The sequence below is a fragment of the Pantherophis guttatus genome, chromosome 3 (assembly GCF_059756535.1).
Source record: "Pantherophis guttatus breed Tessera chromosome 3, ASM5975653v1, whole genome shotgun sequence".
Classification (NCBI taxonomy): Eukaryota; Metazoa; Chordata; class Lepidosauria; order Squamata; family Colubridae; genus Pantherophis; species Pantherophis guttatus.
The window spans coordinates 76411043-76437476 of NC_142065.1; the positions used below are offsets into that span (position 1 = coordinate 76411043).

The 26434-nt window shown below is 38.9% G+C and overlaps 1 long non-coding RNA gene across 1 annotated transcript; it reads left to right on the top strand.

Moving 5' to 3' along the window:
* Positions 1-5615: 5615 nt before the first annotated feature.
* On the top strand, positions 5616-6957 carry LOC117677344 (uncharacterized). Its single transcript, XR_015732868.1, has 2 exons — positions 5616-5791; positions 6772-6957. It is a non-coding gene; the product is annotated as an uncharacterized LOC117677344 (long non-coding RNA).
* The last annotated feature ends 19477 nt before the right edge of the window (positions 6958-26434 follow it).

Genomic DNA, 26434 nt, shown 5'->3' on the forward strand with positions numbered 1-26434 from the left:
CGAAAGGATGCGCTTTGTAAACCTATTTGGCAGGATAAGAAAATGCCCTTTCCTGGTGTTATTTTCAACAAATGATTTCAGCAGAGTCTGAAAGTATCTGTACAGAACGATGTTCTACCCATTGGTTTGCAGTAGTAAGTGATGTTCGCAGGGTATCCACAGTGTTGTGTCCTGCTGGCAGCCAGCAGAGCTGGCAGTGGAGTCAGACAGTGAGGAGGTTGGGGAGGAACATGGGCCAGTCCTGGGGGCTGAGGAAAGCTCGGACGAGGGTCCTAGGGGCTGGGGAAAGCTTGGAGGCAGAGGGGGAGCTAGACAGCAGTGAGGCAGAGGAACAGCAGGAGTCCGTTCCCAGTGTGCGCATGCACAGAGCTGCCAGAAAACAAGAACAACTCAGAAAGAAGGGTCAACTTGGGAGTAAAGCCACACCTTGGAAATGATTGGCCCCTCCCATAGGAAACAAAAGAGGAGTGAATGGGGAGGGGGCTTTTGCAGGAAACAATTTGTTCATTCAGTAGTTTCAAGAGTGGAAAGTTCTGTTCGTGACTCTAAGAGACATTGTGCCAAGTTTTGCCTTACTCTGCATTTAGAAACAAGTTACGTGGTAGTTTGCCAAGTGAGATAAGGTGTGTTGAGAAATATTCCTTTGAAAAACTGTTTGGACAAACCTTGTGGATTGTGAATGAAAGTAATTTACAGTCATGTAAATAAAAGAGGTTTTGCCAGGACCAATTCCTGCTTCCTGCTTTTTAAGGTCAGAATACACATCCACCAAAGTCAAAAAGTTAAGATTGAAGCTCTTCCTGGTTTTTATGTATGTCACACATAATCAGACTGTATTGTCATGGACAGCATCTTGACTTTTTTTTTTTTACCATATTTTGTGGATATCCCTGGATATTAGTATGTAACCATATGATTTAATTAAAGCTGTAATATTAACCTGCACACTCCTGCACACTCCATGAATTAAAGTCTGACTGGGATTGAACAAATTCTGTACATATCTGTCTAAAATATATGTCTATTGTGTACAATTTGCCTAGGATATACCGTATTTTTCAGAGTATAGGACGCACCGGAGAATAAGACTCACCTTAGTTTTTGGGGAGGAAAATAAGAAAAAAGCTGATTGGCAGGTGGATCGGCCTCCTGGAATACCCCCAATCAGCTGTTCTCAGAGGTGAATTTAAGCAACAGGTTCCTTGGTTGTGAGCTCTGTGCCTTGCTTTTTTTCGCTTTTTTTCCTGCCTCTGAAAGTCTCCGAAACAGAGCTTCAGAAAAAAAGCCTCTGAAGCTCTGTTTGGCGGCTTCTTTTCTGAAGCTCTGTTTGGGGGCTTCTTTTCTGAAGCTTTTTTTCTGATTTTCAGAAAAATCAGCCTCTGAAACCTCCATTTGAAAACCTGGGTGAGGCTACATTCGGAGTATAAGACGTACCCAGATTTTCACCCTCTTTTTTGGGGGAAAAAGGTGTGTCTTATACTTCAAAAAATATGGCACATCTCTTTATGTGTATTGTATACACACACAGAGAGAGACATAATGATATCTTAGAGTACATGTGTGTTTGCATGTCACTTTTAAGTAATTATTTAAAGAAAGTTAGAGAAGTGCAGATTTAACCTAAAGTTAACAGTCCTCTAATGAACTCATTTGCAAATGTGGGCCAGTTGTGGGAATTTTCTGACAGCCATGGTTATAAATTATTTTGGGCAGGATCATGGTGTGATGATGGAAATCATGAAGAATTCTCTAAAAAGAGAAACCGTTTGGAACCAGCTTAAGTTATGGACATTGAAACTCTTATTTGAAATTAATATTTACATAACATAATATGAATATGAATATTTATCTATCATAATACAGAATTGCATAGTTCAAGTGACAGAAGCATTAAGCCAACCACCAACCTTTCGGGCACCAGGAACCAGTTCTGTGGAGAGAGGTATTTCCACAAACTGGAGAGGGCATGGTTTCACATGCTGCCTGCGTCCCATGGATGGGATGGGCTTCACTTGTCTGATTTCTGGCATGCTGCAGCCCAATGCCAGACCACGGACCAAGGGTTGCGACCCCTGCATTAAGCTATTGTCTCTGATGCCTTTCTGTTTTACCTCTCTGTTTTTTCCCAACCATGCTTTTTTCGATCATTGGTGATCCAGATCCAGAACTGCAATTCTAAATGTATTCACCATGAAAACACTATGTAGGCATGTAACCTACAGGCATGTATGCCTTTCAGGATATAACATCTCTTTTCCATCTCCTCCTCCTCTGTCTCCTTGTTCCAGCCTAACTATGAAAAATATTAGGACTCTGTAAAAATGCCTTTCTTCCGTGTCAAGGTATCACCTTAGTCTGAACAGACATCAGAATTTAACCTAATTCAAGATGAAACACAAAGTTGAAACACAAAGTTTCGGAGGAAGGAAGGAAGGAAGGAAGGAAGGAAGGAAGGAAGGAAGGAAGGAAGGAAGGAAGGAAGGAAGAAAGGAAGGAAGGAAGGAACTGAAAATCTCATTGTCATTTCTTCAGTTGGTATAATTTTGTACCATTGTCATCCTCTATGACCTCAGACAAACAAAACTGGAAAAAAAGAACGGTATTCTTTGACCATAAAAAAGGAGCAGCGGACTAAAGTGCTGTTAAGTAGCACTTAGCTGCCAGCTGCCTGCAATTACTGCAAGTTCAAATCTCACCAGGCTCAAGGTTGACTCAGCCTTCCATCCTTCCGAGGTAGGTAAAATGAGGACCCGGATTGTGGGGGCAATAAGCTGACTTTGTATAAAAAGAACACCGCTTAGGGGCCCCCGAAAGCCCTACTAAACAGATGTATACAAAAGTATGAAGGCTGTTGCTTAACACATTGTAAGCCACCCTGAGTCTCTGGAGAAGGGCGGCCTATAAATCAAACCAATAATAAAATAATAATAAACCTGGTGAATCACAGTAAACGAGCAATAAAATTGTTATTATCAGATCTGGATATAGCATGGTGATAATGAGGAATTCTGAAAATTGTATTTTATAAGGGAGGAGGGTTCCCTCAATTGTACCTGATTCTTGGAGATTGTCTGGACAAGTCCCTGTCGTTTTCTTGGCAAGGTTTTTCAGAATAAGTTTGCCATTGTCTTCTTTCTAGGATGATAGACAATGACTAACACAAGGTCACCCACTTGGCCCAAGATGAGACTAGAACTCACAGTCTCCTGGTTTTTAGCCTGATACAATACACCAAACTGGCTCTCATTTTAATAAGCTTAGAAGTTTAGGTACAACTTCTCCACCCCAAAAATATAAATATTTGAGCTTTCTTCAGTACTTTCTTCCCAAGGATTGTACTGTGCCTACAAATGTATAATAGAATATCATCAGCCTAGATTTTAATCAATGCTTTCAATAACTCAAGTTGTTTTTCCCTGCACACAAAACAGTACCTTCTACTTGAATCTTCTGTGTAACGTTCAGTAGCCATAGCAATAAGACCAAGAGAAAGGTGCAATCCTGTTTAGCTCCCTGATGTAATTAAATTGGTTTCAAAATGCCTGACTTCCTGCAAATTCTAGCTGCTAATCTGGTGTATAACTGCACACGTTCAAGCTCTTGGGGTCTAAATTTAATTTCAGAGATACTCCTATAGAATCTAATACTAGGAAAGAAGGAAATAGTGCTTCATGATGACAATATTACTTGAAAAATCTACTACCTTTATTATTTTTTAAATGTGGCATATATTTAAGAGCCAAGCTGCACAATCAAATCACATCTTGTACAGACCATTCTTATAGTGTCTAATTGATTGTTGATTACTTTGTGCGCATTGGTCATGGCACTGAATTTGAACAGGAATAGGTATCTATATAATTACATTAATCTACTACCACCCCACAAGAAACAGATTTTTCAGAATTCGTCACAAAGTTTTTTAATCTATGTTTAAGTCCAAATGTCTGTTATTACACTCAGACACTGAGAACTCAATGTTTGAGGTTTAGTTGATTTCAAAACTTCGTCATCACTAGAGATTGTATACTTTTTTAATGGATCTTGCAACTGTGGAGACACATCTGTGATAATAGGTAGACTGTTTAGAATGGCTGCTTAGTTTGATCTCTACTTGATATTCCTTATGCACTTTCAGTGGCTGTTGGGTTACCTGGTAATATAATTGGCAGTATGTATTTAATCTTGCTGCTTAGGAAAACTGAATTAGGAAGGGTCACTTCTTTCCAGACGTCTTCCAAATAATCTTATGTCATCTTCCCCAAAGAATAGTTTTAAATCTTCTTAATGTCCATAGCATCCGGAGATGTATTTGTGAGCCATAAATTTTTCTGGCAAATGGATTTGAAATTTATCTTTGGAATATATGCGTCTTCATCTTTTTTGTGTCTTAGACTATAATATAGTCCTTTTTAATACCCTTGCTTCTTCAGAAAATCTCATTTGCTTAGATGACATTTTGCAAATACTGTAGCTGCCTCCAAATCACTCAATTCCTTTCAGTCTCTCCCTGAAAATGAGAGAGATCAGCAGTTCATAAACGTAATAAATAAATAAAATAAAATATAGATAGCCTTCGACTTACAACAGTTCATTTAGTGACTGTTCAAAGTTACAATGGCACTGAAAAAAGTGACTTATGACCATTTTTCACACTTATGACCATTGCAGCATCTCCATGGCCACATGAACAAAATTTGGATGCTTGGCAGCTGGTTCATATTTATGACGGTTGTACTGTCCTGATCATACGGCCAGCTTTTGCTACTTTCTGACGAGCAAAGTCAATGGGGAAGCCAGATTTTTTTAACAACCATGTCACTAACTTAATAAGTGTAATGATTCACTTAACAACTATGGCAAGAAAAGTTGCAAAATTCATTTAACTTAGAACAGAAATTTTGGGCTCAATTGTGGTTGTAAATTGAGGACTACGTAGTGTTTTGGCCAGGTGATTCATCAACTGGCCAAATCAAGCATTGCAGTCTTATATAGTGATGAACATGATAATTTCTGACATACCCACTCAGTTCAGAAATTAATGGTATTCCTGTGTTAAACAACTGTAAATTATTATCTAAGGGCCTCTACATGGGGTACTTCATTAGTTTTAGTTTTAGTTTTAGTTTTCCAGTGAGCAATTTTCTCAACCAGACTTCAAACCTGTAAACTAACTTTCTTCCAATATTCACTTATGGAAGTTCTTCACACTGTATCTCATAGTATGACAGGTTCCCCTTCCCCCCCAAAATGCAATTTTTAAAACAGAAATCCATGTGCTACATGTAATATAAAAGTATAAAAACCATTCAGCTCAACATTAAGAAGCCAAGTCTTCTTTCTTTTACAAGATCTGAGAAAGAAATTTTTCACTTTTTCAGTTTGCAAATAACCTATGGACTATTTGGGAGCTGGGGATGAGGCACTTCTACTTCAAAAACAAAAACACAGAGAAAAACAATGACACAGTGGATTTATTTAAAAAAGAAAAAAGAATCCCGCACACGAACAGTAGGTGGCTGAGAGAAAGAAAAACAGTAGTCAAAATAAGGTCCTAACTGGCTTTGATCCAGAAATCTATTTATAAAACAATGCTAAAATCATTGTGCTATTATAGCTTTCCCAACAGCACTATTCAATTCAGAGGATGCTGAAGTCTCTACAAGGCAGTCAGTCCTGCAACAACTGAAGTATGGAACTTGACATGTACAAGAGCATTTGAGGGCCCATAACATGGAAAAATCCGCTTTGGAAATGAAGCAGAAAATTGCATCTAGAGATCACTTTTAAGGTGAGTGGAGGAACGACAAAGGGAAACATTATCCCTTTGTGCTCTCCAAAAATGGTTGCTGGCCAGATCCAGTGATGGGGCAACTGGACAGTGCAGCTAAACCATCAACTAAAAAAAGGACTAACTTTTATATTCAAAGTACTGCAGCAATATATTCTGAGAACTTCAAAAAACATACAGTATCTGATGCATAAGTACTCAGAGAAGTGCTACATTCATACCCTACCCATTTCAGGTCACTCTTTGACTGGATCCTACTGGTCATGTTAGTGCATTAACTGTTAACATTATAAATAGCTTCCCAATCAAACTAGTCTTAAAACCAATGAAGTGCAAAGCGAAGGGCAAAAGAAAAAAATCATTGCAAGTCTCCTGCCATCATAAATTGTGTAAAACCCTGAGTTCTATTTTACAAGCAAATGGAGGTTTGATCTTGGTGCGCCACTGGGCATGAGGCCAATTTCCTAATTTACTGCTGTCTCACAGTATACAGTAATTATTTGTAAGTAATAAAAACTCACAGGTTCAAAATTCATAAGTATTATAAAGGCCTTTCTGGGAACAAACATTTCTATAATTTTTTAATCATCACTCTTTCATGACTGTATCCAAAATCAATATTATTTTCCTCATTATTAAGTGGGACAAAAAACTAAAATAACAAATTAATACTCCGTTACATATTTGAATGCCAAGTTTTCATTGGCAATCTATCAGTGCGGATATGAATTTGAAAGCTCAACATAATTCTTAAAGAACAGTCTTATTTATGAAGCTAAATTATTCCGCAGCTTTGCTAAGCATAGCAATATGGCATTATTCTGGTAATGGTGGCGAGAATCCTTATTCTATTAGGAAGATCCATAACAAAGAGGAAATCAAGGGAATTTCAGGCAATAACAATCACAAAACAGTCCAGAAAGTTTTGTTTTCCTTCAAGAAATATCAAAGAGTCAATCCTATATTACTTTCTCTTACAGTGTCATCATGTAACTACTGCAGAGTGAAATTCATTGGTCTGTCCTTGAACACACGTAAATATAACACTTGGATAAAAATAGTACCAATAAATAATCTTCAGCCAGAAACCAACAATGTAAAGAAGAAAACGTGTAGCAAATAGTGCACAATTGCATTTAATATAAAGAAGGTAGCAAACAATCAAAGAAGTCTCACCACTCGAGGATATGATTTCTGAAGTAATAAGGCATCTTCACCAATACAGTGTTTGTACGTATGGATAAATAGATACACATACATTCAGAATATATATTTTTTCAGAATGTATATTATACGAGTTAGCAACAGAGGCAGCTGCTATGTTCTTGTTGAAGGATAAATTAACTCCTTCATTTACATCTTGCCTGACTAGGTGGCTCAGTGGCTAAGACACTGAGCTTGTCAGTCAGAAAGGTCGGCAGTTCGGCAGTTCGAATCTCTAGTACAGGTCTCCTGCGTGAGCAGGGGGTTGGACTAGATGACCTCCAAGGTCCCTTCCAACACTGTTACTGTTAACTTCTTCTACTACAGTGTAAGTCAAAGTCCATCCAGGCCTGGCAAAATTAGAGGAAAAAAAATACATTAGTGGGAAGATGAGGGAATGAATGGAGGGACTTTACTAAGACTGATAAAAGAGAATATTTGTAACTCAGGGTTAAACGGAGGGATCCTGGATGCTCTCTGAGCATTGGAGGTTTTCTTGCAGACATTTCATTACCAGACTAAGTAACATCCTCAGTGCAGGGATGATGTTACTAAGTTTGATAATGAAACACCTGAACGAAAACTACCAAGCTAGGAAAACACCAAGGAGATCCCACTTTACAGACCAGAGATTCCCCATGTCTGCTCCTGCTTAAAGACCAAGTATGAACTTTCTTTAGTAAACTTTCTGTTTACTGAAGTTTCTCTAGGGGTTAAAAGGGATTTTCCTTACTTGCAGATAGCTAAAAGGCTGGTTATTAGGTAATATCCTTAACAATTATATTCTTTAAAAATGGCATCTTTCCTCTACTGTTGCCTTTTGAGATGAATTATTACTTTCCCGTTTAAGAAATAATTTTTTGTTCAGCTTTTTATTCTTTTGTGGCAAATAATAAAACCTTGACCATTCAAACAACAACCCTTTCTTAAAGCAAAACAGTTCCGTACTTTTCATTTTTGCTACCTCCCTTTTTTACCTTCCGTTTTATGACCCAGCCATTCTTAGAAAAAAGCCAAAGTGACCCTCTGAATGAGTGGGAATAATGAAAAGAAGGCTGTTTTGTAGCTCGTGGTATTCCTTTTAGAAGAAAAGAAAATTGAGCTGAATGGCCTCCATGTGAGCCATTTTTTAAAAAAAATGCACTTGGAGGATATTCCAAAGATAGGAATAGCCATGGAAAAGGTAATCTTTCTAGGTGTCACTAGAGGGCACTATTTCAAGTAAGAAATGAGGACCACACCTATCCTATCTGATCTAGTGAGATAGGCAGGTACCCTCAGGGAGAGGAGATCCTATAAATAGCCTGATGTCTCAAGAAATCTTGTCAAGAAAACTGCAACAACTAGTCCAGGTAGGGGCTATGAATCAACCTTGAGGTGAAGGCACACATCCTCGCCTACAAAAATTATAGTTGTTATTTTTTTAAAAAAAAACCCTGCTGATCATATTTGCAACTCATGTCAAAATAGCGAAGAATCAGAGTTTGAGAGCCAGTTTCACAGAATGTGATGATATATGTTTGTTAAGAATTTAATAATAGACACCCAAGAATCACAAGGTAGCATTTTGTTTGGTGCATTGGCTAAGCAATATAAAAATACACACATGTCCCAAAAGGTTTTTTTTAAAAAAGTAAGAAATTGACCACTCCTTGAAATTAATGGGGATAGCAGGACATTTTTTAGGGGTGAGAGGCTTGTAACCAGAAGGCCCCATATTTTCTAATTCTCTGCATCCTGTCTTTAAAAGACCAATTAAGTCAACACACACCATATAGTTTGGCCCTGACTGGCTTGAAAGGACACTTCAAGTCAATGCTTTTCTTTAAGAAAAAATGCTGAATCGGCATTTGTCTCTGAGGTACAAGGGGAGTAACCATTTTATTTAGTTTTAGATTTAAAAAAAAGGCTTCTGCGCTAATGCAGGGGCCCTTTTGGTGGATCAGAATATCTCCCCACCTGGGCAAGCTGACTCAATTGGATCTTCAACAGAACACGTCAAGGTAGAGTAGCTTAATATAACAAGTCAAAGAAGTCTCAATAGGAGAGCTGTTTTATCCAGGCCTTCTAAATAAGGTTTAGCCCTAGCCAGGGAACGGGAAGTAGAAAAAGGGAAGGAGAGGAGGAAAGAAGAAAGTAGAAAGAGATGGCAGAAGGAAGGGAAGGGAAGAAGGAGAGGAAACGTTGTTGTAAAATAAAGGAGAGGAAAGGGTAGAAGAGCAACTTAGAATATACTCTAATTTTTTTAGGATGAAGAATGAACTAAGAAAAAAGTCAAAAGATAATATGTATGATTAACGATGGATAGGAGATTGTACATTTAAGTATGTTTATGAGAAATAAACATAAAAAAGCTTTTTTAAAAAAGGTTTAGCCCCAGCCATGAATAGTACCATGTTTTAAATCCTCAACTGAATCAAAACGTTTTAACCCTGCCAAAAAAGTGTCCACAATATGATATAATTCCAAATTACTGCTATCATTTAGCTATCCCCACACATTAAAATATTTTATTTACTTATTTATTATTTATCTGTTTATCAATTATATTTAAGAACCACCCATCTCCCTCAAAGAGAAAGTCTGGGCAATGTACAATAAATTATTAAAAATGTGAAAATATATGTAAAACTTTTTAAATTTAAAAGAGGCAAGGGATGTTGAGAATGGATGTTAAGAATTCATTAAAAGGCGGGGGGGGGGGCTTTCAGGGCACCAACCAACTCCACAGTTGCATGCTCATCTGTGCAACCCAAGCAAAGGTGCACACCTATGTTTTTACATTTTTTGGAAGGCCAGGAGAGAGGGGGCCCATCTCACTTTTGTAGGAGCATGTTCCACGGACACAGGCAATAGCAGAGAAGGCTCTTTCTTGGATCCCACCAGTTGGAATGCTTTGGCTGATGTGGTCCACAAACATGCCTTCCCTACCTGACCAGGTGGGACAGGCTGATGTAGTGGGATGAAGACCCGGGCCATGTAGGATTTCAAAGGTCATAACCAATACCTTGAATTGGATCTGGAGGCAAATCAGCACCCAATGCAGGTTGCACAACAGAGGTATTTCATGTGCCATTCTTTGGGTGTCCAAGATTGCTTGCACTACTACATTTTGTACCAGTTGAAGCTTCAGGATACTTTTCAAGAGCAGTCCCATGCAGGGCTTGCCATGTTATTAATCTATGCCACTCTTATGGCCTTTTCTAATATAATCTAACACTATTGATTCTTTTACAATTTTATGGCACAACAATTTGTTTATGCTTTGTTTGTGTGTTTAATATCATTCCCTAATATACTTGCAAGAAGTCAAGAAGAAAAAACATATTGTTAAAAGTAAAGAAGATAAAGGATTGGAAGATTGTTTGGGTAAAAATTTAAAGAGAAAAATGGAATAAGATGAAATATACTGTTTATAATTAAAAAGGTAAGAGGAATTTTGTGAAATATATTTGATAAATGAAAGATCGGGGTTGCCTGGACTCCATAGTGGAAAATATTAAATTGAAGATGAATACAGCAATAGAGAGAGATGAGGAGAAGAGAGGTGGAAGGGAAAAGGAAGGAGAGAGAGGGAAAGAAGAGTAGGGACGAAGGAAGGGAAGGGAAATTAGAGTAGGAGAGAGGGGAAGAGAGGAGGGAAGAGAGGAGGAGAAGGAGAAGGGGAGGGGAAGTAGATAAGAGAAGAAGAGTTGGGGAAGAGAAAGTAGGAAAGAAAGAAAAGAGGGAGATGGTAGGTTGGAGGAGAAAGATTGCTGTACAATAAAAAAGATGAAATGGAAGAAAGGCAACCCCGAACAAACACAAATATACTAAGATAAAGAATGAATTGTTAAAGAATAAAAGGGAATAAATATGAATAAACAGTAAAATTAGAATTTAAGGGACGAATGAAGATACTGTTTATATAAGTAAGCAAAGAAATATTGAGATATGATTAAAAAAAAGGGAAAAAAGAAAATTGTGGCAAAAATTGTAATTCAGTAAAATGTATTTGAATTTGATAAATTGTATAAGATAAGATATGGCCAATGCTCTGTTTAAAAAAGATGTGGGTGAATGTGGGGGAAAAAACCAATAAAATTTGATTAAAAAAAAAATCATTCCCTAATCACAGGACAACAATGTTGCCAAGGTTTTATAACAAAAATGTATTATGTGCAAATATTATCGCAATACACTACAGTTCTATTAAAGTCATTTTTTGTGGTTTGCTCATAATATTTTATTCCTCGTAGATATTTTTTTATCTACCTCTACCTTTAAATAAAAGTGTTTCATTTATATAGGGCAAAATTTCATTTTCACTGAGAAGGTTGCTCTTCCACCACTGAGCTGTAGGTTAGATTCCGTGGCTTAAATGGCCTCTTCCAACTCTGTAATTCTATCAATTAAAATATTGTTGGATATATGTTTGTATGTGCAATTATTTCATATGAAACTGTGTAATAGCCCCAGCATTAGAACTGCATGGCAACTACACATTACATAAAACATAATGCTCTTGCTCCAGGGTATTCTTGTAATCGAACATCTGACTGAGTTTCCCATCACTGTAATCTCATTTGTGCTAGACTGGATTTTTGGGGTTGCTATCCATCAATATCTACAGGGTGTCTGAAGCAGTGTTGCACTTCTGTGTCAAGTAGGTTAGAATTAAAAGAAAAAAAAAAGGAACATGGGCCATTGAGCACAAATGTCACATATCTCTGAAACATGATGCATATCTCTTTAAAACAGCATTTCTTCTGGATATTTTTCAGGGAGGTGCAGGGAACTGTGCTCAAATGTGCCATTCATTTAAATAAGTTAACATGTATTTTCTAGGTTTTTTTAAAAAAAGCCACTTCTATAGTAAGTGCAGATAAGAAGCATTCCAAGGCTATCATCTGTCCCTCTGCTGAGACAAAGCCCACTATAACAAGAAATCTTTGTCTCTAGAGGATCTGCTTCTAGGCAGCTAATACACAGCATACATCATTTTCTCACCAATGAATTTCCTGGAAGACAACAAAGTACTCTAGAGACAAGCATATCCATCAGTGGCACACCCAATAGATCTCAATTACATTAATTACAATAGACTTTCTAATGAGCGAAATGTCAAGCACTGGATCTATGCCCAATGCTAATAATTCACTCATTCCCAGATGGCACTCTTTCACAGCCAAGCAGTGATGCTTCATGCACTCTGACACCCAAAACATTGGAGTGAAGTGGTTATACTTCAGCATTAGATGTTAAAACACAAGTGGGCTATATTAATCAAACACTCCAGATTCTTCAAGTACCCAGCTAAATGCCATTTTGTGTCACCTTGCAAATGCCAGCAGTTATACACAGCAGTGGAAGGGGAGAAAGATTCAGTCAGTCAGTCAATCAATCTGTCAGTCAGTTTGTGCCATCCATGTATTAGGTCCATGGGTATGTAGGAGAATAACTGAGGGTTTGGAAAGTGATGGGTTTTACACATTACAGTATAAAATAATGTTATGACATGTTTTGCTATAAATTATGGTATATGAATGGCCATTACAAATAAGGGCCAAGGTAGCCTGCATCCAACAAATACCTCCAGAAGTTGGTACTGGATTCCAGGACACAATGTAACAAATGGGGACTTCCCTACATGTTTCTTTATTTGTCCCTTTAATTAATTAATTTAATAAGCCACTACCTTATTATCCAAAACAGTAAATTAGTAAATTAAATGATTTAATTTAATCTTATTGGCATGCCCCCTTGAATTAAATCTGAACCAAATTGGGTTTTGCCTTGGACTTGTTTATTTCTTGGTCTTGCACATCTTTTGAGAAAAGTCTCTGGTATGTACCTCAAAGAACAAGTGTGATATCTGGCACCAAAAATAAAAAAAAATAAATGTAGTAAACCTTGGAAGAGGAATGCAATGGTACTTAATACGGAAAGCCTTTTTTTTTCCCAAAGTCTCTTCCTTTGCTTTCAAAATACGAATGTGAAAATTTTAGAGGCAAAATGGAATTATTCTTCTTTTCTCCTTCAGCGTCCAACGTCTTTTGAAAACTCCAAGGTTTTTCTCAGGCAGTTCTATACAAGGTTTTATAATTGCAGTTCCATTTCCCAACCCTACACAGGTGATTACAACTTGTCAACCTGGAAAAAAACTCAGAGCCAATTGGTTTTGTTCACTGTGCTGACTTACAGGAAAGTGCAGCAGAAAGAATATAAAGGATATCATTTAGTGCCCTGCCCTGAGCTATGGCTGAAGGAACAAAAATGACTGCCCATCTGTTCTACACCAAAATTAAAACATATCACAATTCTTTTTTTTTAAACATATTCTAATATTTGTCTGGTTTAGGAGTTATTATGGAGCTCATTCCCTGGCTACAAAACTACAATTTCTCTATTGCATTTGGAAGCCACTGAAAAACAAGGGTATCTAATTTCTGCAACCAGATGCCTTTGGAAATAGCTATATCTATGGTTGCATGTTGAATTATTGGCTGAGGTCAGGGACAGGTGAAGGTACATTTTAAATAGTGCATATAAATAGATATCTCAGTCTATGTTGAAAGACTATGGAAAAGAAACGTAATTGTTGTTACGCGATTTGGATCCAAAGAACATGACGAGATGAAAATGCTAATACAAAACAGGATCGCCTTTAACTCTGCGTAAAATGTCAAAGAGGAAAAAATAGATTTGTTCCAACTTCAAATGAGCTAAAATAGAGCCAGAAATAAATCAATCTAGCTCCTTCACTCTGCCAGGTCCAGAACTGCTTCTCTCCTTGAAGAAAGACCACATGTGGAAGCATCTTCATGAACATGAAATGCAATAAAAATGGCTTCAAAAGAAGTGAGAGAATATTAAAGATCACTATTAACCTATAAGACATTGGCTAATAATATTTCAAATTGGATAGGGAGCATAAAGTGACAGGGAAAGAAGAATGAGTTCATCTCCATTGTCAGTTGACTTACTACATTAGTTCTCTTTCAATCTGTTGACGAGTTACAGAAAAAAAAAATATTGGTCATATACCTGGGCACTTGATTTGTCTATACAGGTAGTCCTCAACTTGCAACAATTCATTTAGTGACCATTCAAAGTTACAACAACACTGAAAAAATTGACTTATGACCGTTTTTCACACTTATGACCATTGCGGCATCCCCGTCGTCATGTGATTAAAATTCAGATGCTTGGCAATTGATTTATATTTATGAGTCAATTCATCACTTTTTGTGACCTTCTGACAAGCAAAGTCAATGGAGAAACCAGATTCATTTAACAACCATATTACTACCTTAACAACTGCAGTGATTCGCTTAACATTTGTGGAAATAAAGGTTGTAAAATGGAGTAGAATTCACTTAACGGACACTCTCACTTAGCAATAGAAATCTGGGGCTCAATTGTTGTCGTAAGTCAAGGACCACCTGTATTTCCAAATGGCACCTTGAGCATAGAAAATTTGATCCTGCCAAATCAAAATGAAATTTCTGGGAAATACTTTATATAAATCCAAAACACGTTTTGCAGTAGGCATATTGCTAGTTCTAATTAATAATGGACCTATTTTCTGAGTTGGTGGGTTTTTTTTTTTTTTTTTTTGAGCTCAGTCATTGAGGCACCATCTTCTCCAATATACATATTAACAGTACCAAGTGAGATGGAAAATGAATCCCTTGCTCAATGATATCATATCCCTGGACAATATGATTATGAGTGTTATTTACATAAAAGTCTGACAAAGAGCATTAACAGGCTAAGCTGGATATTGCCAGCTGGATACATTTTCTAAGTGTCAATAGCATTTCCAGTTTCTTAATCTGCTGTTCCATCTCTTTATCATCAAAGGAAGAAATAATAGCAAGCTGATAGTTTGGTCCAAATTATAAATCAGATGGCTCCAGCTTTCACATCACTGGGGATTCCAGGAACAAAGCTTCTCAAAGAAGCACGACAGCAAGCTGTAGCATCTGAAATAATTCAGTATAATAATTGAAATAGTCCTATCTCAGGAAATATATTGTCAAGTCCTACGGGCAAGGAATATTGTAGGCCACCCAGAGTTGGGCGGCTATTAAATTTGTTTAATAAATAAATAAATAATAAATAAAATAAGTAAGCTTTATAATGTACTAAAGATTTCCAGTCTTAGAAACTTTTATGTTACTTGAAACTATTGAACTTTGGACCTCAGGAGAGAGAAATCCTAATACATTTAGGCTTAAAATGTAAATGCAGATAGTCCAAGAACCACTCGTTCAATGATTGTTTGAAGTTATGGTGATGGCGATAGAAATAGCATTTAGACTGATATACTGTTTCACAGTACTTTACAGCCCTCTCTAAGTGGTTTACAGGGTCAGCATATTGCCCCCCCCCAAACAATCTGGGTCCTCATTTTACTGACCTTGGAAAGATAGAAGGCTGAGTCAATCTTGAGCCTGGTGGGATTCGAACTGCCAAAATGCAGACAATCAGCAGAAGTAGCCCGAGTACTGCATTCTGAACACTGCGCAACCGCGGCTCCTGATGCTAAATGAGTATTTGATACACCTAGTTCCTGAAGTTATAGCTATAGACGTGCTCCTGTAGTCATGTGATCAAAATTTGAGTTGACAGCCCCCCCCAAAACCTACAATCACGGGGGTGCCTAAATCCACCTCCCCTGCTAGCCTATGTCCTCTCCATTTCTGCCCTTTAGGCAATCCTGCATTTGCTGGCACTGATGCCCCTGGCAAGCTTGCTGCCTGTCACTTATTAGCCCTGCCATCCTTGGCAGGCTTGCTCTTACTGGTCCTGCCTTGCCAACCTTGCCACCCCCAGCTGACCATACTGTCTTCCTCCATTGTTGATGACATGTGACCATTTTCTGAAATGGTATTAGGGATTCCTGACTGAGCAGGGAGTTGGACTAGAAGACCTCCAAGGTCCCTTCCAACTCTGTTATTCTACACTTGCCCACTTGACAGCACTTAAAACTATGGGGATGTTTTAAATCTCTCCACCTGCTTATCTGTCCTCTTCCACCTTTTGGATGACTTCTTCTTGTTTCCTGCCTGCCTTGTTGTCTTGTGCATGCTGAACCTTCCGTTCCTGGTCCTAACAAGGTCACATATGACTGGAACATAAGGCAGGCACAGTCATGGGGGAAATGTCCTTGCCCTTCCAGCAGTTGCCTTGCAAAAGGTCAGGTTGGGCTTGCCTCATTAGCAGAGACAGGAAGAAGATGGCGAAGGTCAGCTGGGGGCAGCATGGGTGGTGAGGGTGGCAGGATGAGCAAGGGAAAGGCAGAAGGCAAAGATGGACTAGCAAGTGTGGGGAGCTGAAGAGAAGGCAGTCCTTTATCTTACCAAGGCTTGGGGTTGGAAGGGACCAGGCCAGAAGTAACTTGGATCAATATGGATCTTCTGTTATTAAAGGAAGATTTGATTAACAACAATACCTGGGACTTCAGGGATGCCATCCTTAAACAATGCAGTCATATAATATTTTGCTTTATAACTGTACCACTTAGCGATAGAAATTATGGTTCCACCTGCTGTTACAACTGGAAGACTACCCATAAATCTTCATGACTGGTAATCAAAAATTGCAAGTTTGGGCAACCATTAGGCTACTTCCTTTCCATCCAATGGGCAACTTAGAGCATCCAACCAGATTTGTACTAGTTACTACCATAACCTTTGCTCCAAGGCAAGCCATTCCTCCATCTCTTGCTTCATAGGTCCAGAGACCAATTTCCCTTTCGTTGTTTATTTGTTGGGGCAAACAGGTTAGTCCAGTGGTGGAATTCAATTTTTTTTACTACCGGTTCTGTGGGCGTGGCTTGGTGGCTGTGGCAGGAGAAGGATACTGCAAAATCTCCATTCCCACCCCACTCCAGGGGAAGGATATTGCAGAATCTTCATTACCACCCCACTCTGGGGCCAGCCAGAGGTGATATTTGCTGGTTCTCCAAACTACTCAAAATTTCCGCTACCGGTTCTCCAGGATCTGTCAGAACCTGCTGAATAGCATTCCTGGGTTAGTCCACCTAAGTGGCAAACCCTACTGGAAGCGCCTCTATTTAGCAGGATCTCTACAAGCCCAGTATTTCTTTCATTCCAGGCAGCTGCAGTGATACAATCTGTACACAGAAATGCTCCAAATCTCACAACCAAAGCTTTCGAAGAGAATTGGCAAAGCCGCTATTATGTTCAGCAACGTCTTCTAAATCGCCATCACATTTTAAGATTTGTGTTATTAGTGATAAGATTATTTCTGTTAATATGATCATTCCAGTGAAATAACATTAGCGTGCTATTTCTGGACCAGTTTCATTATCATTTTCAAGTTGCTGCTCTTTTAATTTCTAACAAGGGTTTTTCAAAGGTGTGACATGAGGGAAAGAAACACGCCCGAGGTACTTTTGTTAATGGGTAATTATCATCTCTTTTCCTTCAGATTTAAATGTGGGCAATTCTACACTTCATAAATACTTCCCCTTTTCATTACATATGTAGCCCAGATGTTGCCTAGTTTGGCACATGTGTCATGGAAAATAAAATTTTCACTCAGGAAAGAAATATCACTGGTATAATGAAATTATCTGAATTTCATGCATCACATTCTTAAAGAAGATCCATCTATTAACACCGTGCATGTTTCACAAAAGATTCAGAAGTGCTCCAGACTTTGCACAAACACCCACACAACACTTTCATGCTTTTTGAAAAATCAGGAACTCCCTCCCTCCCCTTTCCTATGAGCCTTATACATGATAGAATAGAATAGAATTCTTTATTGCCCAAGTGTGATTGGACACACAAGGAATTTGTCTTGGTGCATACGCTCTCGGTGTACATAAAAGAAAAGATACATTTGTCAAGAATCATAAGGTACAACATTTAATGATAGTCAGAGGGAAACAGCTAATATAAATCTTAAGGATACCAACAACAAGGTTACAGTCATACAGTCATAAGTCGGAGGAGATGGGTGATAGGAACGATGAGAAGATTAATAGTAATGCAGACCTAGTAACTAGTTTGACAGTGTTGAGGGAATTATTTGTTTAGCAGAGTGATGGCATTCGGGAAAAAGCTGTTCTTGTGTCTAGTTGTTCTGGTGTGCAGTGCTCTATAGCATTGTTTTTAGGGTAGGAGTTGAAACAGTTTATGTCCAGGATGCGAGGGGTCTGTAAATATTTTCACAGCCCTCTTTTTGACTCATGCAGTATACAGGTCCTCAATGGAACGCAGGTTGGTAGCAATTGTTTTTTCTGCAGTTCTAATTATCCTCTGAAGTCTGGGTCTGTCTTGTTGGGTTGCAGAACCAAACCAGACAGTTATAGAGGTGCAAATGACAGACTCAATAATTCTTCTGTAGAACTGTATCAACTGATGCAGCTGCTTTAAGGGGTCTACTTATGAAAATTAATAAGATCCCTGCATCTTCTTTTTTCTCCAAAAGCCTGAAAAAAAAGGGGGGGGATGACTCAATGGCACTACAAAGGTGCCATTGCACAATGCACAACACATTTTAAAAAAACATGTTTTAAGTTTGTATATAGTCTATATTTAGTGATCAATCTGGTTGTAAGGTAGAACAATCCAAAGGCAGGAGATCTTTATCCAAAATTTTACACAAGGGCACAAGAATATAAATCCCCATCATCCAGTCAGAGTTGAAGAAGCTTCTTAGATGAGAATTGAAACATCTTCAAAGAAAAACAATAAAGTCCAGTTGCCTCTTGAAAAAGCACCATTGGGACAACCATGACTTGGATGACTGAGAATCTCCATAGACACTTACACACACAAGCAACATTTGTCTCCCTCGTTTTCTTCCTTCCTTGAATAAATATATATATATATATATATATATATATATATATATATATATATATATATATATGATGTAGAATATATTCTTTTTAAATTTAATCTCTATTTATGCACTGCTGAACTTTGCAAAGGAGCATAGGGAAAGCTTAAAGACAGGAAGGCATTGGGAAGGAGTCAAGGTACATCATTAAATATTTAGTTTCTTAAGAGAAGACACCAATCTTTCCTCAATCAACTAAATACATCCATCCATCGATAACATGCAGAGAAGAAGGCCATTTGGCTAAACAGCCACATGGGTTCCAGATGGAGATTCTTCTCCCCAATCAATCAACAGGGAATAACAACCAGTTACATTGAAATTTTAGAGGAAGAGAATGCTAGAGAATTTAAAGAAGGGGTAGAGAAATAAAATGAAGAATTTAAAAAAATATCTCTTTCGTCCAGTTCCTTAATATTTTTTTAAATTTTTATTTATTCAAATATATATAACCAGAGGATTGCAATACATAAAAGCAAGATAAATCAGTAACACACACACACACACACACACAAAAAAAATCAGAATTTTGAGCCAGCATGGCAGGATAGCTGCAAGCTCCAATTTTATTTATATAATTGCTCTTCAGCACAAAAGCAATCCCAAGGAAGCAAAAGCTTCGAAACAATTAAATATAAAATGTGTTTATTTTCAATCTTAGCCAATATGCGTGTATATAAATCCTCAATCTACGTCCTCAGTTGGGACGAGAATTTCCATTGCTAAGCAACCCAGTTGTTAAGTAAGTCGTAATTTATTTTACAACCTTTTTTGAAGTTGTTAAGTGGATTACTTCAGTTGTTAAGTGAATCGTGACGTCATTAAGCAACTCCAAGTTATCCCATTGACTTTGCTTATCAGAAACAAGGAAGGTCAGAAATGGTGATTGTGTGATCCAGGATGCTGCAACCATTGTAAATACATGCCGGTTACCAAGCATCCAATTTTTAATTATATGATTGATTAAATGGTTGTAAGTGCGAGGACTGATTGTAAGTCACTTTTGGGGGGGGGGGTATCTTCAAAGAGTTGCTAAAAAAAATGGTTGAAAGTCAAAGATTACCAGATTAATGTGAACCAAAATATATAAATTCTTTAAGCCCTGTGTAGATTTTCCTTCAGAGTGCAAATTGTGGAACATAATTCAATAAAAATAGCACCATTTTCCCAAAAAGGTTTGTCTCTTTAACCGTTTAAAACTAAATGACAGTGATAGCTTTCTTAAACAATGTCTGATACTCTTCCTTAATGCCTGGGCAGTTTTATTCAGGTGGTGCAGGCAGCTTTTCAAACAATATAAATTTTTTAAAAGCAATGATACCCTCAGTAAAAGAGATGGTGCAGATCAATAATAGAAACTTTTTTAAAAAAGCTATATTGACTCTCAACACATTTTCTTAATTCTCTCTTTAGAGGTATCTTAAAAGTGAAGGGGCCAGACAAAGCAGGAACTTTTACACAGCACAAACTATGTCGTGATAGATAAAGAATCTGCCCAACAAGGACAAACTTGCAGGAATGGTATCTAGTCCATTCAGTACTTTAATAAAAATAAACAGCCTGCTGAATTATATTGAGAAAAATGCTGGCAACAAAAGGCAAGAGTTCTAGTAAATTGTGAAGTATCATATCAGATGAGTCTTGAAATGTTTGGATTCCTTTCTGTAAACTATCCTTTTGATCATGTGGATTTATGATTAGCTTGCCAATTGATCACCACATCAGACTTTAAAGTTCTTCAGGAAGCCTTACAAGATACCAGTCGCCACACTTAACTCCTAAATTTCCTCAGATTTCCTCATTATCCATAGCACTTAAGCCACTGATTTATAATCAAACAGCTGCATGTTGGATGCATAGTATAAACTAGCATATAGTATCTGTTTCATTTATAGCCTATCAAGTATAGAGAGGAAGAGAGTCTGATTGTCTGAATCAATCCTGGTTAATTTGAATTGGAAATCAAAATTTGAAAAGGCTGGGTTTGTATTCCTTCCTTCCTTCCTTCCTTCCTTCCTTCCTTCCTTCCTTCCTTCCTTCCTTCCTTCCTTCCTTCCTCCCTCCCTCCCTCCCTCCCTCCCTCCCTCCCTCCCTCCCTTGGATGAAAATAGCAGGGACTGTGACACTTTGAAAGATATTAAGCTTGCCAAGTTTCAACTTCATAATGTACTGTCAAAATTTTCATGCCATACATTTTTAAAAATATTTTCCCCTGCATCTATTTTAAAGCAAAGATAGCAGAAGGGAAGAAAGTCCAGACTAGGAAATTTCATACTATCCAGCACAGAATTGTAAATAAGATATGCCAGATGCTAGTACCCTTGAGAATTTAAATTTTCAAAAACTGCTCAAAAAGTATGCTCTTGTCTGATATACTTCACTTGAAGAATTAACCTGAGAACCACTTTAGAGTAGTGGTGAAGATGCTGGCCTAGAAATCAGGAGTCCATGAGTTCTAGTCCAACTTCAGGCATGAAAGTCAGTGGATGACTTTGTGTCAGTTATTCTATCTCAGCCCAATCCACTTCACAAGATTGTTGCTGGAGGAGAAATGGGAGAAGGATGAGTATTAGGTATATTGGCCACCTTGAATTACCTATAAAGGTGGGATTTTAACAAAAATGTTCATGGAAGAATAGCAATAGCACTTAGATTTATATACCACTTTACAGTGCTTTACAGCCCTCTCTAAGTGGTTTATAGAGTCAGCTTATTGTTCCCAACAATCTGGGTCTTCATTTTACTGACCTCGGAAGGATGGAAGGCTGAGTCAACCTTGAGTCAGTGAGAGTCGAACTGCCAAATTGCTGGCAGCCAGCAGCCAGCAGAAGTAGCCTGTAGTACTGTTTTCTAACCATTGCACCCCTATGGCTCATGACCATTGACTTGTCCTAGTGGGTTTAGATGTTTTTCTGCCTCTATCACTGAATTAGACGACGTACCAGTAGGAGTGGTAGAGATGGTTGGAAATGTTTAGCTTGTCTTGGAAAGACTTAATCATTGTTACAGGAATATGTTGTGTTAACCAGAGATGTGTTAACTGGAGGTAAGGCAGGGACCTCTATGTCTGTGCATGCATGTGGTAGAAGTGAGGGCTATTGAGATCAAAATGGCAGATCAAATACCTGACCCTTCCTAATGTATCTTCTGCATTTCATTTTTTTTTTTTAAATTTGATTTATATGCCGCCCTTCTCCGGAGACTCAGGGCAGCTTACTATGCGTTAAGCAATAGCCTTCATACTTTTGTATATTTATACAAAGTCAGCTTGTTGCCCCTACAAACTGGGTCCTCAATTTACCTACCTTAGAAAGGATGGAAGTCTGAGTCAACCTTGAGCCTGGGGAGATTCGAACTTTACAGTAATTGCAGACAGCTGGTGTTAATCACAGTGCTATCAGTCTGCTGAGCCACCAGGCCATATGCACATAAAAAGGAACAGGGCTTGTATTTCCCACTTGTACTCACACTTATAACTTACATATCACCATTAATGGCAATATAAATGTGCATTGGATTCCATTCCAGTCTCTACACATCTACATCCCAGTTTATCCCAGCTCACTGCACTGAAGACACAATTACAGACAATCCAATATCAGGCACCCGACCTCAGTGTCATTTGAAAGGCATGAACTAGCTCATATTGCCATAAAATCACCTTTTTTGTAAAAAAAAAAAAAAAGAACAGAATAATAAAATCAGAGTGATAGGATCTTGAAAGAGCAATGGGTTCATTTGCTGTTTGCATTATTGTTTTAAATTACAGATGATTTATTCCATTCATGCAGTGCTACTACTACTTCCATGTTGGAAGCACTGAAGTGCTTCTGGGATGAAAGGATTTGCTGGTGACATCACCATTGTCCGGAGGACACCCAGTTAGGGGTTCCTTTCATGTCCCTATGAAATTGCCCACCAAAGTGATACCCATTTATCAACTCGCAGTCGGCCTGCTTTTGAACTGCTGGGTCAGCAGGAACTGAAGTGTATGACAGGAGTTATGTGGAACCTTTCTTTAATTAAGTTTGAAAAGTGTAACCAAGGCAGCACAGTGGTTAGAATGCAGTATTGCAGGCTAATTCTACTGCCTGCCAGCAGTTCAATTCTGACCAGCTCAAGGTTAACTCAACTTTCGATCCTTCCTAGGTCTATAAAATAAGGACCCAGATTGTTGGGGGCAATATACTGACTCTGTAAACTGCTTAGAGAGGGGTGTAAAGTGCTATGAAGTTGTACATATAAATGCTACTGCTATTGCTATTGCTAGGTGGCCTGACATAGCTGTGTTTGGCTGATCAAAAAATCTAAGAAGGGTTGAACCTGGTTGCTATTTGGATGGAAGACCACCAGGAGATGCCAAGCCATTAGACAAATTGGGAAGAATACGGCAGCAAAAAACTACTTTAGTTTTCACAAACAAACAAACAATGTTAATTACCATGAAGTCACTAAAACTCAAGGTTTGGCTAAAAGGAGTCTTTTCTACATTTATTATGGCTTATTTATTTATCAGATTTATATAACTCCCCATTTCATAGAGAATAACTCTGGGCAGTGTACAATATAAAACAACAAATATATAAAAACTGTCACAATTAAAAATAATCAATCTTAAAAATGCAAAACACTTGATCTAAGTGGTTCTGGCATCCTTTACCAAGTTTTTATATGCAAATATGATTTCTGACTTCTATTCATGTGTTTCGCATGAGTGGTCTCTAACCTAACATCTGACTAAAAAAAGAAACCCCTAAATCAATAGAGCTTTTGTAAGCTGTTGCTAATAGTTCTCAGAGAAGTAGTGTATTGATGCTGTCCACAGACATGATATGAAAGAAACGATTTAGATCTTATTCAGCCTTCTAAAATATGGATTGTAAATATTATTTAAGGAGAAATACAGAACATAATAGTGTCATTTGTTCCATTGAATGGTTCATAAAGTCCCTCATCTTTTCACAATATATATGAAACATACACTTACTCAGTGTCTAAATATAGCTTCGGCTCTTCTCAATGATTCAGGTTATGGTTTGATCTGGAGTTTGTGAAGATAAAAGAATGTACTTATGACATTTTTTGGAATTTATATCAATAGGCAAATTGAATGGCAAATTGTTATACATGTAGCCCTCAACGTATGACTTCAGTTGAGCCCAACATTTCTATTTCTCAGTGAGACAGTTGTTAGGTGAGTTTTGCCCCATTTTATGACCTTTGTTGCCACAGTTGTTAAGTGAATCACTGCAGTTGTTAAGTTAGTAACAAGGTTGTTAAGTGGATCTGGCTTCCCCAGTCACTTTTTTTTTTTTGCTTCCTTGTCAGAAGTTCGCAAAAGTTGATCACATGCACCTATCATAAATATAGAAAAAGTGCAGAGGAGAGCAACCAGAATGATTAGGGGACTGGAGACTAATACATATGAAGAATGGTTACATGAACTGGGCATGGCTTGTCTAAAGAGAAGGACTAGGGGAGACATGATAGCCATCTTCCAATACTTGAGGGGCTGCCACAGAGAGGAGGGGGTCAAGTTGTTTTCCAAAGCACCTGAAAGTCAGACAAGGAATAATGAATAAAACTGACCAAGGAGAGATTCAGCCTAGAAATGAGGAGGAACTTTCTGACAGTGAGTACAATCAACCAATGGAACAGAAGTTGCCTTTGGAAGTTGTGGGAGCTTCATCACTTGAGACTTTCAAGAAAAGATTGGACTGCCATTTGTCAGAAATGGTATGGGGTCTCCTGCTTGAGTGGGGGGTTGGACTAGATGTCCTATAAAATCCCTTCCAACTCTGTTAATCTGTTAAATCTGTTAATCTGAGTCAGTTGTTAATCTAGACCCTGGTATAGACTGAATTTTGATCACGTGACCATGGGGATACTGTAAGATTGTAAGTGTGAAAAACAATCAAAACTAAGTCATTTTTTTCAGTGCTGTTGAAACTTTGAATGGTCAGTAAAAGAATGGTTGTAAATTGGGAATTTATTATCCAGTTTATTATACACCTTATTTGTGCATTGGGTCTGTCTACATAATCTAGTAAACATATGTAGGATGGAGTTAGAAGTATTCCCCATTTTAGAACAAGAACTTTTCAGTTGTGTTGTAAATGCTGCAAATTTTCTGAGCGCTGTGATGGGCTTGTTTTCCAAATGATCATTGGTTTGGCTTAAAAATGAAATCTCTCCAGAGTTGGCCAATAAAGCAGAAGACACCATTTCCATTCTGGCCACTGTTCACTGGAACATAAGGGATGAAGTAGAAAAGAGCATTAGGTTTATAGCTACATGTTTACACTGAGAGAAATCACTGTGGATTGTGGTGCCATGGAAGATAGACATTTTATAGACCAGTAATCCCAAACCTTTGTGGCTTGGTGGCCCAATTGGGAGGGGGGAGAGGGAAACCAGGCTGTGCGAGTGGTGGGGCCGCATGCATGTGTACACACATGCTGGCCTACTGCTCATGCAAGTCAAGATGTGTGTGTGCATGCGGGCCAGCCCAATACTCATATGGACCAGTTCCGAATAGGCCATGGCCCAGTAGTGGGCCATGGCCTAGGGGTTGAAGACTCCTGGTATAGACTGCTACAAGATATGCCCACTCTATATTATATAAATATTTCTGATAATGCTGATGATGTTTTAGAGTCTAAGAAATACAGTATTTGTTAGATCCGGCGCAGGGAAAAGAAGACTGGACCAGCTCGATACATTAAGCAACTTTTATTCATTACAAAGTAACGAGTCAAGACTGCTGGCGCGCTGCCGGAGCTCTCCTTATATTCGCTCCCGGCAGATGCACCGCCCCTTGACAGGGATTCAAATCTCCCGCCCGATGGCTGGCAGCCAATCCGGGCGGATGTCCTTATAAGGACATAACACTCCTCCCCCCTTAGTCCGAAATGTCAATCTCATTCACAAATGTTACGTAGTCGCGCAGGTACGCCGGACGCCTCGGCACCCTAGCTGACCTGCGCAGTCTCACTTCTCCTCCGTCTCCGGCCTGGAAGGACGGGGCTCTTTCGTCTCCTGGTTCCCTCTCCGGAACCGGGCTCGGTTCGGCTGTCGAGTGAGCGGGGCCACCCCCAGCGCCTCCGGCCGGACCGCAGACCTTGGATCGCTGGTCCTGGTGGTCTTCCTCCTGTCCTGTGGATCTCTCGCCTCGCCTCGGCTGCTCGGTTCCGACCTGGGAAGAGCATCTGAGTCTCGGTAAGTCCATTGCTTGCTCCTCCCTGGTCTCCCGGGCGCTGTGGTTCGGTCTCGGTCCGGCTTGCTGCCGCTCGGGTGGCGGTTCCGCTCGGTTCGGGTGGTGCTGGCTCTCGTTGTTGTTGTGCTGTCCGACCTCGCAGGGGTGGCGTTGGTCCCCTCGGTTGGGCTGGCGTTGGTCTACCTTGTCTGGCTGGCGGTGGTCGACCTGGTCGGGGTGTTGTTGCGGCGCTACCTCCGCGGGGCGGCGGAGGTCTCCCCTGCCGGGGTGGTGCAGGTCTCCCTGGCCGGGTTGTTGTCGGCTTCCCCTTCCCCCTAGTCCCTGGTCTACCGTTGGTTGGTGCCTGGGGCCATCCTGGTCTG